Source organism: Hypanus sabinus, chromosome 21, assembly GCF_030144855.1.
Source record: "Hypanus sabinus isolate sHypSab1 chromosome 21, sHypSab1.hap1, whole genome shotgun sequence".
NCBI lineage: Eukaryota > Metazoa > Chordata > Chondrichthyes > Myliobatiformes > Dasyatidae > Hypanus > Hypanus sabinus.
Genome location: NC_082726.1, coordinates 23,851,013 through 23,868,808, shown reverse-complemented (window position 1 = coordinate 23,868,808; position 17,796 = coordinate 23,851,013).

Here is a 17,796-nt window from a genome sequence, read left to right as displayed (position 1 = left end):
GGATAACTTCATTTACCCCACCACTGGACTGTCCTCACTGAAATACACTCACGTTCAAGAACTCTTCATCTCATGTCCTCAATATTTATTGTTTTATTATTAATATTTCTCTTTCATTTTGCATTTGTACAGTTTGTTGTTTTTCTTGGTTGTTGTCTGTAACATTGGATGTGGTCTTTCATTGATTCTATTATGTGTCTTGTATTTCCTGTGATTGCCTGCAAGAAAATGAATCTTCGGGTTGTATGTCGTGACATGTATGTACTGTCACAATAAATTTACTTTGAACTTTAATTGCTGGAAATCTAAAGCAAGACACACAAAAAGCTGGAGGAACTCAGCAATTCAGGCAGCAGCTATGGACATGAATAATCAGTCACCATTTCAGACTGAGATCTTTCTTTAGTACTGGAAAGGAAGATGCCAGAATAAAAAGATGAAGGTAGGGTTGGATGACCAGCTAGAAGACGATAGATGAAGCCAAATGGTTGGGAAAGGTAAAGGACAGGAGAAGAAAGAAACTAATAGGAGAGGAGAGTGGACCATGGGGGAAAGGGAAGAATGAGGGGCACCTAGTGGAGGGGATAGGCAGGTGAGGAGAAGAGATAAGAGGCCAGAGAGGGGAATAGAAGAAGGGGGAAAGGGGAAGGGAAATTTTTAACAGAAGGAGAAATTGCTGTCATGGCATCAATTTGGAGGTTACCCAGACAAAATATTAGGTGTAGCTCCTCCACCTTGAGAGTGAAAATAGGAGACCATGGTTAGGAGATGGTCATAGAGTGGCATGAATTAACTCATGAGACCACTTCTGAATATTGCCCATTTTCTACCACATGAAGCTCTGAGGATGTTAAAGTGGAGCATACAGGCTAACATGTAAAAAGAGGAGGTCATGGGCCAACATGTTGGAATGGGAATGGGAATAGGTAGTAAAATGCTTAGTCACTGGGAAATACCACTCTTGGCTGCTGGAGTGGAGGTACTCACCCAAAATAGTCCCCCATTCTACATTGGATATAGAAGAGGCTGCAACAGGAATACCAGATACAATATTCAACTCCAACTGATTCACAGTTGAAGTGTTGCCTCACATGGAAGGACGGTTAGGGACCCTGAATTGAGGTAAGGGAGGAGGTAAATGAACAGGTATAGCATTTCAGTCACTTGCAGGAGTACATGCCAGGAGCAAGATTAGTGGGGAGGGGTGAATGGACAAAGGAAGCACGGAAGGATCGATCTCTGCGGAAAGCAGAGAGTTGAGGTAGGTAAAGATGTGTTGGTGGTAGGATCCCATTGAAGGTGGCAGAAGTCGCAGAGAATGATTTGTTGGATGCAGAGGCTCATGGGGTGGTAGGTGTGGACCAAAGGATTTACACTTTATCCTTGTAAAGTGGCAGGAAGTTGGGGTGAGCGCTGATGGCCAGGAAATGGAGATGCAGGTGAGGGCAGCATCAATGGTGGAGGAAGGGAAACCCCATTCTTTGAAGAAAGAAGACATCTCTGACGTCCTGGAAAGGAAAGCCTCATCCTGTGCAATATTCAGCAATATAATAAAGAGTCACATCCATCCCTCACATGGACTGTTTTTACCATATACAGTGCAAGCCCAATGCGGTTTCTTGGTTGTTGTATTTCACTGTGAGGGATGTCATTCCCACAGGTGTTAACTTTTCTCCAGTATAAGTTCTTACTTGGATATCCGCAGTCTTCAGTTCAGTATCTTTGAAATGCCATTCAAACTCATTCTGTGAAATGACTGAAACAGTTGAGCCAGTGTCCAATTCCATTTTAATTAATTTGCCATTTCCTTCAGGTGTAAGCCATATTGCTTGTCTCTTGTTAGTTTTCACACTGTAAATCTCAAGGCTTACCAGCCTTGTGTTGCTCTTACCATAATCACACTTTTCATCAATGGCATACAGATTTGTGCTCTTTTTGAAACTACAACTTGACGTTTTATGTTTTTCTTCTCCCAGTGCTGTCCATTTATTTTTGTCTTTGTATGTGTCCTACTTTGTTGCATTTTCTGTAAATTTTACCTTTAAACATGCATTGATGTGATGTATGTAAGCCCCTTCGCAACTGTAACACAATTTGTTCAGTCAAGCCAGTTTCTGCTTTTACGATTTTGTTGATGTTCACTTTCATTCCTGAATGTGACTCAATTGTGCATCTGTCTGTCTGCTATTTCCATTGATACAGCTATTTCAACTGTTCTTTTACATGCAAGTTATGCTTGAGTTAGGAGCCATTTTTGAATATTTTCTTGTATGATTCTACAAGCTAAACACAAACTAAACTGACAATGCTCAGACAACCTCTTCAGTTCAACCACATACCCTGAAATGGACTCCCCATCCTTTTGATTCTGTTTATGAAACCTCAGCAAAACTCATGTTGGCTAGTTTGGTTGGAGCAGTCAAATGTCAAAGCAAACTATATGCCTTTAACCCCAATGCACTCAGCAAAACTTATACTTGCTTGTCATAGGCTATTCCATTTGCTTTAATATACTGCTCAATTCAGTCAGTATACAGCATCCAGTTATCTCTTGTGTGTCAATCATTCTAATGCCAGTTTTGCCCTTTTTAAAATTATGATTATATTTTCTTTTACTTTTACTGCACTGTTTTTCTCTTGACTGTTTCTCAATGCATTTTTTCTTAACTCTAACATCTTGCTGCACTTCACAGGTAGGTAGTCATTTTGGGTTTGTTTAAAACTTCCTCGTCACCATTGTTTTGTTTTGTAACTCCACAAAGTGAAAGAAATCAGAATCAATAACAAGGAGAGTCCGGAATGTGTGTCTTAGTTTCATTTTTATTTTAAGCAAGACATGCATTTATGACATGATGAAGGATGCCATTCACATACTCTAGACGTATAACCACAATGAATTATTTAAACAAATCAAGAATGTTTAATTAAAGAATATATTTAAAATAAACTCAAGTATTACTGAAATAGTCAATACACGACACTCACCACACCTTCACTGGTACATTCCTTGGCCAACAAGGTCAGGGAAACAATGGAAAGTATTGAAAAGTGTCACTGTCATGCTCTGGTAGCCCACACTCACTATGGAAAATAGTAGAGAGTCACACAGCCTTAAACAGACCCTTCAGTCCATGTGGGCAAGGTTGCTGGAATAGTTCAGAAAGGTATAAACTAATTTGGCAGGGGGATTGGAACCAGAGGGATAGGGCTGAGGATGTGGTATTTGGTTTACAAACAGGCAGTTTGAAGTGAGACTGCTGGTAAGGAGAGGCTGACGACAAGGCAATAACATGGTCAACAGGATGAGTTGAAATGCAAAAGTGGGAGAAAATTGAAAAGTGTGTTGAATATAGGATTGAAGGTGTTATTTTTAGTGCTTGCAGTATATAGAAGAAGGCAGATGAACTTTTAGCACAGTTATAAATTGGCATGTATGACATTGTGTGTATCGCCGAATCGTAGCCGAAAGAAGATTATAGCCGGGTGCTTAACATCCAAGGATACACATTCCATTGAAAGAACAGGCAGGTGGGCAGAGAGGGCGGAGTGGTTCTGTTGGGAAAAAAAAATCAAATCAAATCATTAGATAAAGGTGACATAGAATCAGAAGATGTAGAATCATTGTGGATAGAGCTAAGAAACCGCAGGGTAAAAAGACCCTGATGGGAGTTATATACAGACCTCCGAAAGGTAGAAAATATGTGGCCTACAAATTACAACGGGAGATAGAAAGTGCACGTTGAAAGGGCACTGTTACAATAGGGATTGGGGATTTCAATATGCAGGTGGATTTGGAAGATAAGGTTGGTGCTGGATTCCAGAAAGGGAATCAGAAGTCAAAGACAACACAATAGCCAAAGAGAGAGAGCATATAATAGTGTTCTGAAAGAGGTGTCTGAAGAGATTGTGGAGGCATTAGTAATGATCTTTCAAGAATCAATCAATTCTGGCATGGTTCTGGAGGACTGGAAAATTGCAATGTCACTCTACTCTTCAAGAAGGAAGAGAGGTAGTAAGAAGGAAATTATTGGCCAGTTAGTCTGACCTCAGAGGTTGAGAAGATGTTAGAGTCAATTGTTAAGGATGTGGTTTCGGGGTACTTGGAGGTACGTGATAAAATAGCTGAAGTCAGCATGGTTTCCTTAGGAAAAATCTTGTCTGACAAATCTGTTGGAAGAGTGGAATAAAGGGAGCTTTTTCTGGTTGGCTGCCAGTGACTACTGGTGTTTCATGGGGGTCTGTGTTGGTACCGCTTCATTTTATGTTGTTTGTCAATGACTTGGATGACAGAACTGATGGCTTTGTGGCCAATTTTGTAGATGATATAAGGATAGGTGGAAGGGCAGGTAGTGTTGAAGAGGCAAATAAATTATAGAAGGACTTAGACAGATTGGGAGAATAGGAAAAGAATTGGCAGATGGAATACAGTGTCAGGAAGTGAATGGCCATACATTTTGATAGAAGAAATAAAAATGTAGATTATTTTCTAAATAAATAAAGAGAAAATCTAAAAATCAGATGTGCAAAGAGACTTAGGAGTTCTTGTGCAGAATTCCTTAAAGGTTAATTTGCACGTCAAGTCTGTAGTGAGAAAGGCAAATTCAATGTTAGCATTTATTTCAAGCAGACTCAAATAGAAAAACAAGGGTGCAATGCTGAGGCTTTATAAAGCACTGGTGATGCCTCACTTGGAGTATATAAGTAGTTTTGGGCCACATATCTAAGAAAAGATGTGTTGAATTTGAGAGCGTTCAAAGAAGGTCCATCAAAATGATACCAAAATTGAAAGGCTTATCATATAATGAGTGGCTCTAGGCCTGTACTCACTGGAATTCAGAAGAATGAGGGTAGATCTCAGTGAAACCTATCGAATGTTCAAAGGTTTCGATAGAGCGGAGGTAGAAAGGAAGTTTCCTATGGTGGCGGATTCTAAGACCAGAGGACACAGTCTTAGAATAGCAGCGTGTTCATTTAGAACAGAGATGAAAATTAATTTCTTTAGCCAAAGAGTAGTGAATCTGTGGAATTTGTTGCCCTGGGCAGCCTTGGAGGCCAAGTCATTGAGTATATTTAAGGTAGATGTTGATAAGTTTGTGATTAGTCAAGGCATGAATGGATTCAGGGAGAAAGCAGGAGATTAGGGCTAAATGAGAAATGGTTTAGCCATGATGAAATGGCAGAGCAGACTCAATGGGCTAATTCTGCTCCTATACCTTATGGTCTTATGAATTCCTTGATAACCATCTAATTACACTCATGCAAATTTACTCTCCCCCTTATTCTTCTGAGATATTACCACTCACCTAGACAGGAAGGCCAATTTACAGCAGCCTATTAATCTACCAACCTGCACATCCTTGGGATGTGAGGAAACCAGATTAAATACACACAGGAGGAGCATGTAAGCTCTTCACAAGCAGTGCCTGAGTTCAGGATTGAATCTGAGTCACTAGGGCTGCAAGGTATCTGCTCGATTGTACTACATCTACAGCTGATTAACCTGCTGGTGACTGAAGTGCATGCAATGTGGAAGTGGATTATGCCTAAGTATCTGCCGTTAGTGATATTTTATATTTAGATATGTTTTATTAAATCTGTCAATATCCTGATGAATTCCATCCACCTGTGTATTCCTCTGCAGAACTGCTGCACCAAGCAAAGAATCACCACAATAAATATGTAGGTGCCTCAATTGTCTATTCCCAAAGTATTTAACTTTCAACTTATGGACTTTAGAGTTCTGAACACAAGTTATTGCTGGAGATCATAATGCACAAATTTTTGTCACTTCTCCACGCTTGATTTGTTTCTGTCATCTAGTGTTCTATTGCAGCAAACACCAGGAATAAATTTTGTATTTGTTTAATTATCAATTTGCATTATTAATTGTTATCTCTTTCACAATTGCTGACAATGGAGGCTCCAAAGCATCCCTTATCTAATAACTTTGAAACTGAGTGGCCTGCAAGAGGTGAAGTGGAAAAGGGAAAGTACTCATTTAAATTAAAAACTCAACTTTATGCAATCTCGAGGCATTTTGTGGAATTTAATTTTGTATCTTACACTGACTTCTGAATTGCACAACAAAGTGTCCCATTAAAAGGCTTTAGGAAACTAAGAAACAGAAGCAGAAAAAGCCTACTGCCCACTTGGCCCTCCAGCCTACCCTTCCATTCAAGGATCAGGGATCAACTTTACTCACCATATACATTTGCATGTGACATAGGCAGTGTCATGATGGTCCAAAATTTTAATTCCTTTATGTTTATCAACTGAAACAGCATAATTTTTACATTTGATGTCTCTCGGTTTCCCTCTCGGTGTGGACGGGGTCTTGTTGAAGACCCTGACCTGGAGTTACACTCAAACTTCAGCTCCTTGCTGTGGTAGGACCAGCTCCCAGGAGTTCACAGCCAACTACTTTCCAATATGCCAAGGACGCGACTTATTAGGGACAGAGCGAGCCTGTGGTATGCCAAATTGTCCAGTGAATCATGCACTGCAGATCATGAACTTTATTAAGGGCCTTGCTGCTGCATGCTTGGTGGGTGAAGGGTGCTGATATTTTTTATGAAAGTGGGTGGGGGTAGGGAGTGTCAGTGTTTTGATGCTGCTTGTGCATGGGAGGGCGAGTGTGTGGGTACTTTCAGGTTCTAATGTTTGAACTGCCATTCATTCTTTAGGGCACTCTTCTGTTTCTGTGGATGTCTGTGAAGAAAAAGAATTTCAGAATGTATATTGCAGACATTTCCCTGATATTAAATGGAACAATTGAAAAATCATTATTGACACTTTCCATCCCGAAAACTGCATTTTCCAAAAGTTCCCTTCTGTATAGCTATAGGGCTATTGAAATAAAAATTGACACCAACTTAAAAGTTCCTTCCTCCAGGCAGTTAATCAATTCGACCACTCCAGTTAGTGCTTCCACACCCGCTCCCCTTTCTATCACGATTATTGGATTTCACCACAAGGAGAAACGCACACTCAGTATTGACAAATAACCAGCTGTTAGAATATTGATTGAAAGTTAATTATTAGTTGTGGTGTCGGGTTAGATTGCCTGCTTTTCTTTATGATGACATTATAGGATATGTAAATAATGATGATAAACAATAGGACCTTTTTTTGGTATAATTCAGTATTAAACAAGGGGGCATCACAGCTCCAACAAATTTCTCAATCTCTTCTGCCATATTAGTTCACTACATCCTTACTCCAGTGGATGTAGAGGGACGAGTGAGAAGCTCGTGGTGCCAATGGTGCCTGCACTCTAAAAGCAAGGTGGTCCCAAGCTTAGTACTGACCTGTAATAGATAGATGATGCTTCTGTTAGTACATGTCTAGTGGCTGAAGTCCAAGACTTTCTCATCTCATTTCCCTTAGCATGCGTCCTTACTGTCAAAGTGTAAAACACCGTTGTCTGCTGCTGTACCATGCCCCCTACCTACAACGAAGGTTCACATCCCATCTGGACTGTGGGGAAAAGGGCACCACCATTCATAACAGAAGACCCACTTCTCAGCAAAGATAGAATGATCAAAGTCATGCCAACCGTGTGGTCATGACCTTCAATCAGCCCCCTTTTCCTCAGTCATTCAAAAACTGTACTGGTGCAAAGGAGTGCACACACTTCCATGGTCTCGAGTTCTGCCAGTCCTACAGATGACTATTGCAGAACAGGGTTACGTCCATTGGACCTCTTCACTTGCATTCCTGATTGGTGCTGGCACCTCGGTGGTAAAACATCAACTTTTAACATATACGATATGAAAATTGCTGTATTCCGAGCATTCACAATAACAAAATATATCTGAGCACAATTTTCGATGGATTTTGGCAAACTTTTCTGCCACTGATGCATAATATAATCTCTTCATAATCATCGTTGCATTGCTTGTACTCTATGAGTGGAAGGGGACACTAGCAGGGATGATGGCCGAACAGCAATGGCTGGAGTTTCTGGGGGCAAGCCAGAAGCCTCAGGATCAATATATCCCAAAGATAAAGTATTAGAAAGGGAGGATGATACAATAGAGTCTGACAAGGGAAGTCAAACACAGCAAGAAAGGAAAAGAGAGGGCATATAATTTAGGAAAAATGAATAGGAAGTTAGAAAATTGGTAAACTCTTTTAAAAAATGGCAGAAGGCAACTAAAAAGCCATAAGAAGAGAAAAGATGAAACATGAAGGTAAGCTAGCCAATAATATAAAGAGGAAATAAAAAGTTTTCTTCATGATATATATATATGTGTATGTATGTATGTATGTATATATAGGTAGAGAGAGAGAGCAAAAGAGAGATAAATAACACTGGATAGGTGGTCTGGTTTTCACCTACAGTCCAAAGATTTAGAAGTTGGTAAGTTAATTGATCATTGTAAATTGTCCCATAATTAGGCTAGTGTTAAATCGGGGGCTGTTCCACACTGCATCTCAATAAAATAAAGAGAAAATATAATAGAACCAATGAAAGACCACACCCAGTAGGATGGGAAAGCAACCAATTTGTAAAAGGCAACAAACTGCGAATCGAAAAAAAAATTATAATAATAAATGAAAAAGAAAAAATATTGGGAACATGACTTGAAGGATCCTTGAAAGTGAGTCCATAGATTACGAGAACAGTTCAGTGATGGGTCAGTGAAATTGAATAAAGTTATCCCCACAGGCAAATAAACTTTCCTCGGGCTTCAAGCCAGATACAGGTATTGATTGTAACCGACATTTCGATGACAAACTCTGCCATCTCCAGTAGGGATGTTGCGTGGGCATGTCTAGTCCAGTGGTATTTATATACTGGTTGTCTGTTCCACCTGATTGGTTAGTTCTTACCCAATCAAGTTTCTGCTGTCTCACCTTGTTCACAATTGAACTCCAATTCTTACTTAGAGCCAGACCCTCATCTTTGTTGAAGTTCTTTTCCTCTACTTTTATTTCAATGATTTCCTTCACCAGGTGGTGGCATAAGTATGGGTATGGCACATTAGTTTCGTGCTGTTGAAGTCAATCTTATAGCCATTGTGAATGCAACGTTCTTCTACCGCTGATTTCTCCAGCTAGCCCAAACAGACATACCTCCTGTGCTCCTGGATGCTGGTTTCCACCATGCATCCCATCTGACCACTGGTTCAAGGGCCTGGTGGCTGAGGAGTAACAACTGTTCCAGAACCTATAGATGAGGGTCTGAGGCTCCTGTACCTTCTTTCTGATGGCAAAAGTGAGAAGAGAAACATGGCCTGTGGGGTGTGGATCCTTTAATGGTGGACGCTGCTTTGCTGTGACAGCACTCCGTGTTGTGATATGTGGTGGGTTGGGGGAGAGGGCTTTACCTGTGATAGACTGGGCTATATTCCCTACTTTTTGCAGGGTTTTCCATTCAAGAACATTGGTGTTCTCAGCAAACTTAAATATGGCATTGGACCTGTGCTTAGCCTGACAGTCATACAGTAAGCATAAAGCGAGTAGAGCAGAAGGCTAAGCATACAGCCTTACGTGAATCTGTGCTGATAGAGATTGTATGGGAGACCACAAGAAAGATAACGGCATGGATAGAAGATTGGTTGAATGGCAGGGTGCGAAGTGTGGGAGTTAAGGGAACATTTTCTGGTTGATTGCCAGTGACAAGCAGTGTTCCCCAGGGCTTAGTATTGGGACTGCTTCTTTTCACATTACATTTCAATGATTTGAATGACGGAATTGGTGGCTTTGTGACCAAATTTGTGGACAACGTGAAGATAGGCAGAGGAGCAGGTAGTGTTGAGAAAGCAGGGAGTCTGCAGAAGGACTTGGACAGATTGGGAGAATGGGCAAAGAGACTGACAGAATATAGTGGAGGGAAGTGTATGCTCATTCACTTTAGTAGAAGGAATAAAGACATAGACTATTTCCAAATGGAGATAAAATTCAAAAATCAGAGGTGCAAAGGGACTTACGAGCGCTGTGCAGGATTCCCTATAGATTAACTTGCTCTCTCTGAACCTATATCATCTATGTTCACGCTCACCCAGCCCTGGAAAAATGGCTTTGTGCATTCATCTTGTCTTGATTCTCTTGATTTTATGACCTCTATGAGATTGTCCCTCCTTCTTCAATGCTCCAATAAACAATGTCCCAAACTGCTCAAGCTCCCTCCATAACTCAGACCTTTGAGTCTTAGCAAGATCTTTGCAAATCACCTCTGCTGTTTCCTGTTTATTGGCATTTTTCCTTTAGCAGGGTGACCAAAACTGAACACAATATTCAAAGTGCAGACTCAGCAGTCTCTTGTACAACTGTAGCATAACATCCCACCTGCTATTTCTGATGAACGGCCGCGTGCCTGTGGCACTGCTTTCAGAGACGACCAACATGTGACACCATTTTACTTCTCATCTGGATCAAAATTAACTCTTTAAACTCCTTGCTCTGATTATAATAGCGGAATGACTTTGTTTCCCTGAGGAAAGTTTGATGTTTTGTTTTCTAATCTCAGCACTGATTGAATGTTCCTTCTCTAAAATATTCCAACTTGATTTTTCAACAGCTTTACGTCACTCAGACTATTTCACAAATTGTCTTGCCTTTTTGTGGTTGCAGCCTTATCAAACAGTATCATAAAGAAATATAATAATTTCTGATCTTGCCTTTATACGGCAGGTGAAAATATCAAGGAACTATTATCTCTTGATATCTGAGGACTCTGTCTCACTCAACAGACTATGACACTTCATGGATTCCCCTGCACCCAATCTCCCACAAGAGGTGAGTAGGTCTTCAGAAATAGATTATATGCATTCCAGGATATTTTGTATGGGTACAAATTGGGTCCTATGCATCAAAAGAAACTTATAAATCTTTATCTTCAAACTGAAAATATCAAAAGGCAGAGCTATTTTATTTTGTATTAAGTTTAACTTCTAACAACCTCAGTACTTATCCCTTAGTTTGCTTATGAACATTTCTTGGGAATGTCTCATTAAATAATAATATCACTCTTGTTTATTTTGACTTTTTTACCTTTCCATAGACATTACACCACCACAGAAAGTGGGTGCAATTAAACGTGTAAAACAGCTACATGAATAGAAAAGGTTTTGAGGGATCGCTACCAAACACAGACAATTGAACTAGTTATAGCACACAGCCTAGTCAGCATGGATGGGCGGGGCTGAAGGGCCAGGTTCTCTGCTGTATCACTCTATGACATCCATGGTCCTTTAGCCCATTGAAAAATCCATGCACTCATCTAATGCAATCTCACTATTATGTGGATTGAACTGAGCCACTAAATGAAGAACACATCGATATAAAAGGAATCAAATTATGAGCAGTAGTCAGCCATTCAACCCTTCAAGCCTATTCTGCTATTTAATAACATTTATTGCGGCTGATCTGATTGTAGCTACAATTCTGCATCTACCCACAGTAACCTTTCATTCCTTTGCTTGTCAAGTATCAATCTACCTCTGCCTGAAGGATAATCAAGTTCATTGAGTTTGAATGATGAGATTTCCAAAGGCTCCAAGCTCCCTGCACAGTATTTCTCTTCATCCCTGCCTTAGTACACAGCTTCTTATTCTTACACAGTGACTCTTAGCTCTAGACCCTCCCACAAGATGAAACCACTCACCCACACAGAAAATACACCACAAGAACAATTGAAGCCGAGAGCATAGGGAGAAATCAGTCTGAGGTGATTGATGCACCATCAATAACTCTCGGAGACGTGAGGCGAGATATAGGCTTTTATTGGCTGGAAGAAAGAACAAGCAGCAAATGACCACCACACAACATCCTGGAGACTGATGCCGGGGCAATGTCTCCAATTGCCTTTATACCGGGGTCTGTGGGAGGAGCCACAGGAGCAGTCAGCAGGGGGTGTGTCCAGACAGGTATATGTAGTTCACCACAGTGATCTAATAACAGAGATTGCAGTCAAGCACTCAGCATACAATGGGAGAGAAATGCAGGAGAACAAAATGTTTTTAAAGCTATGTAAAGGATTGACAGAAAGTGGCATGTTAAATTCAAGTGAAGGATTAAGTGATGAGTAGATTGATGTGTTTACAATTAGTGAAAGAGAGTTGCCAAGGAATTTTTCCCTGGTCAGTAACACTAGACATATTGCATTCTAACAGCATTGCCTTGCTGTTAGACAATGAAAGTGAATTTCAGAGTCAGAGTTCAATGTGTTGATGCTGCTGTAGATTCTACAGTGTTAAGCTGTTGAGCTCAGATGAAATACTACGTGTTCTGCCAAGATGTGAAAACATAACTTTTAAATTAGTGCTGGGTGATATACAGAGCTGTCAGGAAGTGTTTCTCTACACAAAGCACAGAGAAACTGAAACTCGTCAAGTGCTAGAGTCAAAGTGCTCTGTACAGCACAGAAACAGGGCCTTTGGCCAACCTGTCTATGTTGATCATGATGCCTGTCCATGCTAATCCCATTTGCCCACATTAAGCTCACATCTCTCAACTGCTTTCCTGCCAAAGTACCTGTCTAAATGCCTTAGAAAAATTGTAATATCATCTCTGCCACTTCCCCTGGTAGCTCATTCCATAGAAACATCACCTTCTGCATGAAAAGTCTCCTTTTGATGCCTCCCTTTTCACCTCAAAGCTATGCCCTCTGGTTTTAGACACACCCACCCAAGGAAAACAAATGACTATTTAATATACCCTTGCCCCTCATAAATTTATAAAGCGTTGAGAAAATCACCCCTCTGAAACGCTACTGAGGTTAGAAGGGAAATTTCATAACTCTAAGTCTGATTGAACTTTGTTTTGCAGAAGCAACACCAATTATGGTCAAAGTGTGTAGATTTGACAATATTTAACCACATATTAAGCAGGATATGCTTGAAATAAACACAAGAGATTCTGTAAATGCTGCAAATCAAGTGTAAAACACACAAAATGCTGGAGCAATCTAGCAGGTCAGGCCACATCTATGGATTGGAATAAAGTGTTTCAGGCTGAGATCCTTCATCAGGAGTGAAAAGCAAGGGGGGAGATGAAGGGGAAAGATACAAGCTAGGAAGTCAAGAAGATGCTTGGAATACTTAGCTGCAGTGGAGGGAGTAAACAGAGTCAAATCATGAATCCCTGTGAATAGATGTCCAAACCAACCAATATTTCGAAAAAAAGATCTGGAAAAAACTGTCCAAAACCAGAAAATGCTGCTTGCATGGATCAAGAAACAGAGTTGAAAAGGTCTAACAAAGATTCTTTGACCTGAAACATTAGCTTGTTTTTTTTTTTGTTTGTTTCCAACAATGCTGCAGAATCTATTGAGTATTTCCAATATTTATTTCAGTTTTCAAGCAGTATCTTGCTTTTGAAAGATTGAATCACAAGGAGGACTCAAAACGATGGAAGGTTTCTTGCATTGCTAGTCTTAATCCCTTTTTGAATTTAGTTTATGATGCCAACTATTATTTTTCTGTGCAAGGAGGAACATATGAGCAGAAAAATATCACCCAGAAAGGAAGAATCAAATATGGAATAAACTGGATTATATTGAATTAAACCATTGAACTGACTTAGTCTGGGACTTGAGGTGCCTATTGAAAGGTGCCTATTTACTGTATGATTTACTTACACCTAGACTTTGAAAGAAGTTGTCAAATGAATAATATCCTCAATCATTGGTTCCCATTTTATTTTTGTGCTTTATGCTCTGAAGATTCACAAAGCCAGTAATTACGTTGTACATAGACCTAGCTCAAGTCATTGGACCCAACTGAAGATGTTGGAATTTGTGCTTCTCATGTTGGTTTAATTCATCTTATCCCCAATTCATTCCAATGATTGACATTCTCATTTATGTTCAGGTCAGCTTTGAGGGCAACTCACACGAACACAGAACACAGAATCTGTGGAATTCATTGCCACAAAGTTGTGGAGAACAAAATATTGGGTATACTTAAAAAGAAAGTTGAGAGTCAAAGTCAGAGTGAGGTTGTTATCAAAGTACATACACAGCACCGTATACTGCCAGACAAGTGGAACAAGTGCTACACCTGCCCCATGCTACCATTCAGGGCCCTAAACAGTACTTCCAGGTGAGGCGACTCTTCATCTATGAGTCTGTTGGGTTATCTACTGTATCCGGAGACCTGGGTCTGGCCTCCTGTATATCGGTGAGACCTGACATAGATTGGGAGACCGCTTCACCAAGCACCTATGCTCCATCCACCAGAAAAAGCAGGATCTCCCAGTGGTCACACATTTTACTTCCACTTCCCATGCTCATTCTGAGATGTCCATTCATGGCCTCTTCTACTGTTGCAATGAGGAAACAGTTAGGTTGGAGGAACAACATCTTATATTCTGTTTGTGTAACCTCCAAACTGATGGCATGAACATCAATTTCTTAAACTTCTGATAATGTCTTCCATTTCCCCCCACCCTCACCATTTCCCATCTTCTTTTCCCTCTCTCACCTTATCTTCTTGCCTGCCCTTCACCTCTTTCTGATGCTCCTACCCCTTTGTCTTTCTTCCATGGCCTTCTGTCGCTTTCACCAATCAACTTCCCAGCTCTTTACATCATCCCTCCCCCTTCATGTTTCACCTACCACCTTGTGTTTCACTCCCCTCTCCCTCCACCTTATAAAGCCTACTCCTCAGCTTATTTCTCCAGTCCTGCTGAAGGGTTTCAGCCCGAAACGTTGGTGGTACTTTGTTCCATCGATGCTGCCTGGCCTGCTACATTCCTCCAGCATTTTGTGTGTGCTGCTCAGGTTTCCAGCATATTCAGATTCTCTCTTCTTTGTTTTCAGTTAATTGCCCACCATAACTTACCCCTCATGTGCTTGGAGGAGCAGATGGGAATGTGGAGCGATTAAAATGATTTAGGGTATGAGTAGTGCAAAACTGGATGCTTGATGGTCAGCATAGACTTGATAGGATGAACACAGAACATTGAAATCTACAGCACATTGCAGGACCTTCAGCCCACGGTGTTCTGCCAACCATGCCCCCACTCTAGAAACTGCCTGGAATTTCCCTAGTGCATAGCTCTCTATTTTTCAAAGCTCCAAGAGGCTCTTAAAAGACTCTATTGTATCTGCTTCCACCAGCACAGCCAGCAGTGCATTCCACACTCTGAGTGAAAAACTTATCCCCAACGTCCCCTCAGTGCATATTTCCAAGCATCTTAAAACTATGTGCCCTCGTGTTAGTCATTTCAGCCCTGGAACAAAGCCCCTGGCTATCAACATGATCAATGCCCCTCATCATCTTATATGCCTCTATCAGGTCACCTCTCACCCTTCGTGCTCCAAGGAGAAAAGACCAAGTTCACTCAGCCTATTCTCATAAGTTATGCCCTCCAATCCAGGCAACATCCTTGTAAGTCTCCTCTGCACTCTCTCTATAGTATCCACATCCTTCCTGTCGTGAGGTCACCAGAACTGAGACCTGCTAATTTGTTGTACCAGTCTGACTTTGTAGATTCTCCTGCATGTTTTAGGGTTTGTGAATGTCAGAGTCAACAATAGTCTTTGGGAGGTTGAGACTGGTGTGCAAGGTGACACAGTCTGGAAAACTGACAAACCACCCTGGGTGCAGGTTAAGCTGTTAAATGCAGGTGGATCCACAAGACCTCACTGGTGGGTTACTCATCAATGCTGGAAATCAGACAAGTCCATAAGAAGTAAGAGTAGAATCAGGTCAGTCAGCCCATTGAGCCTCCTCCCCCATTCAATCATAGTTGTTCATAATTTACTGTTGTAATTCCAATGTTACATTGATTCTAATATAAGACCATAAGAGCATAAAACATAAGAGCAGAATTAGAGCATTCAGCCCATTGAGTTTGCTCTGCCATTTGATCATGGCTGAATTATTTTCCCTCTCAACCTCATTCGGCCTTTTCCCTATAACCTTTGATGCCCTTACTAATCATGAACCTATCAACTACCACTTTAAATACACCCAATGACTTGGCCTCCAGAGCCTGCAATGGCAATGAATTCCACAGATGCATCACCCTCTGGCTAGTAAATTCCTCCTCATCTCTGTTCTATTCTGAGTCTGTGTCCTTTGAGCCAAGACTCTCGCACTACTGGAAACACCTTCTTCATGTTCACTTTATCCAGACCCTTTTAACATTATGTTAATTTGAATGAGATTCTCCCTCATTTTTCTAAACTATACCAAATTCAGGCCCAGCATCATCAAATCCTCTTCACATGTTAATCCTTTTATTCCCAGGATTTTCTCCAAAGCTAGCACATCTTTCCCTAGATAGGCTGGGTCAATGGGCAGATACTTTGCAGATGGCGTTTAATGTGAATAGGTGTGAGGTTATCCACTTTGGGAGTAAGAACAGGAAGGCAGATTATTATCTGAACGGTGTAGAGTTGGGTAAGGGAGAAATACAAAGAGATTTCGGAGTCCTTGTTCATCAGTCACTGAAGGTGAATGAGCAAGTGCAGCAGGCAGTGAAGAAGGCTAATGGAATGTTGGCCTTTATTACAAAGGGAATTGAGTACAAGAGCAAGGAAATCCTCTTGCATTTGTACAGAGCCCTGGTGAGACCACACCTGGAGTATTGTGTATAGTTTTGGTCTCCAGGGTTAAGGAAGGACATCCTGGCTATAGAGGAAGTGCAGCGTAGATTCACTAGGTTAATTCCTGGGATGTCTGGACTGTCTTACGCAGAGAGTTTAGAGAGACTGGGCTTGTACACGCTGGAATTAAGGAGATTGAGAGGGGATCTGATTGAAACATATAAGATTATTAAGGGATTAGACAAGATAGAGGAATTAAATATGTTCCAGATGCTGGGAGAGTCCAGTACCAGAGGGCATGGTTTGAGAATAAGGGGTAGGTCATTTAGGACAGAGTTAAGGAAAAACTTCTTCTCCCAGAGAGTTTTGGGGGTCTGGAATGCACTGCCTCGGAAGGTAGTGGAGGCCAATTCTCTGGATGCTTTCAAGAAGGAGCTAGATAGGTATCTTATGGATTGGGGAATCAAGGGATATGGGGACAAGGCAGGAACCGGGTATTGATAGTAATTGATCAGCCATGATCTCAAAATGGCAGTGCAGGCTCAAAGGGCTGAATGGTCTACTTCTGCACCTATTGTCTATTGTCTATATAGGGCCAAAACTCCCCACGATACTCCATTTGGTCTGATCAACACCTTATAAAGCATTACACCTTTGCTTTTATTTTCTAGTTCTCTCAAAATAAATATCCCTCTTCTTTGAGTAGTTGCTCACCTCAAATACTCACACAACAAGATCCACAAACTAGTTATCAAAGATTCAAAGTACATTTATTGTCATATGTATGAATGATTCACCTTGTCATTTGTTTGCTTACAGGCAGCCACAAAGCAAGAAAATCAAAGAACCCAGTTGAAATAAAGAAAGACCATAACTACTGCACAGAGAAAAAGAAAAAAATGCGCAGACACACATCATGCAAACAATAGAATTAAGCCACAGCATCGTGGGAGAGCGGGCAAAATCAGGCTGACCGTTGGGTCTTCCTGTCTATCTGAGCCAGCATTTAAATTGTCCAAACATTGGGCAGTACCTCACTCTAGGAGCCGGATCCCAATACAACGACACACCCAGGCCGTACGGCTCGAAGCCATTCTCAATCTTACCAAATTAGCTCAGTGCTAGGAGTGATCCAACTTCACACCTGGGTTAGACAGACGGACATCAAAACTCTTCCGCATTGACTCCTCTCTCACAGCGACAGCAGTATTAACTCTATCTGCAACACCGTCTGCATTTCTGCTTTGCAATGCACCTGCACGACCCATCCTTCGAATCAGCTTCAGCTCTGCTTA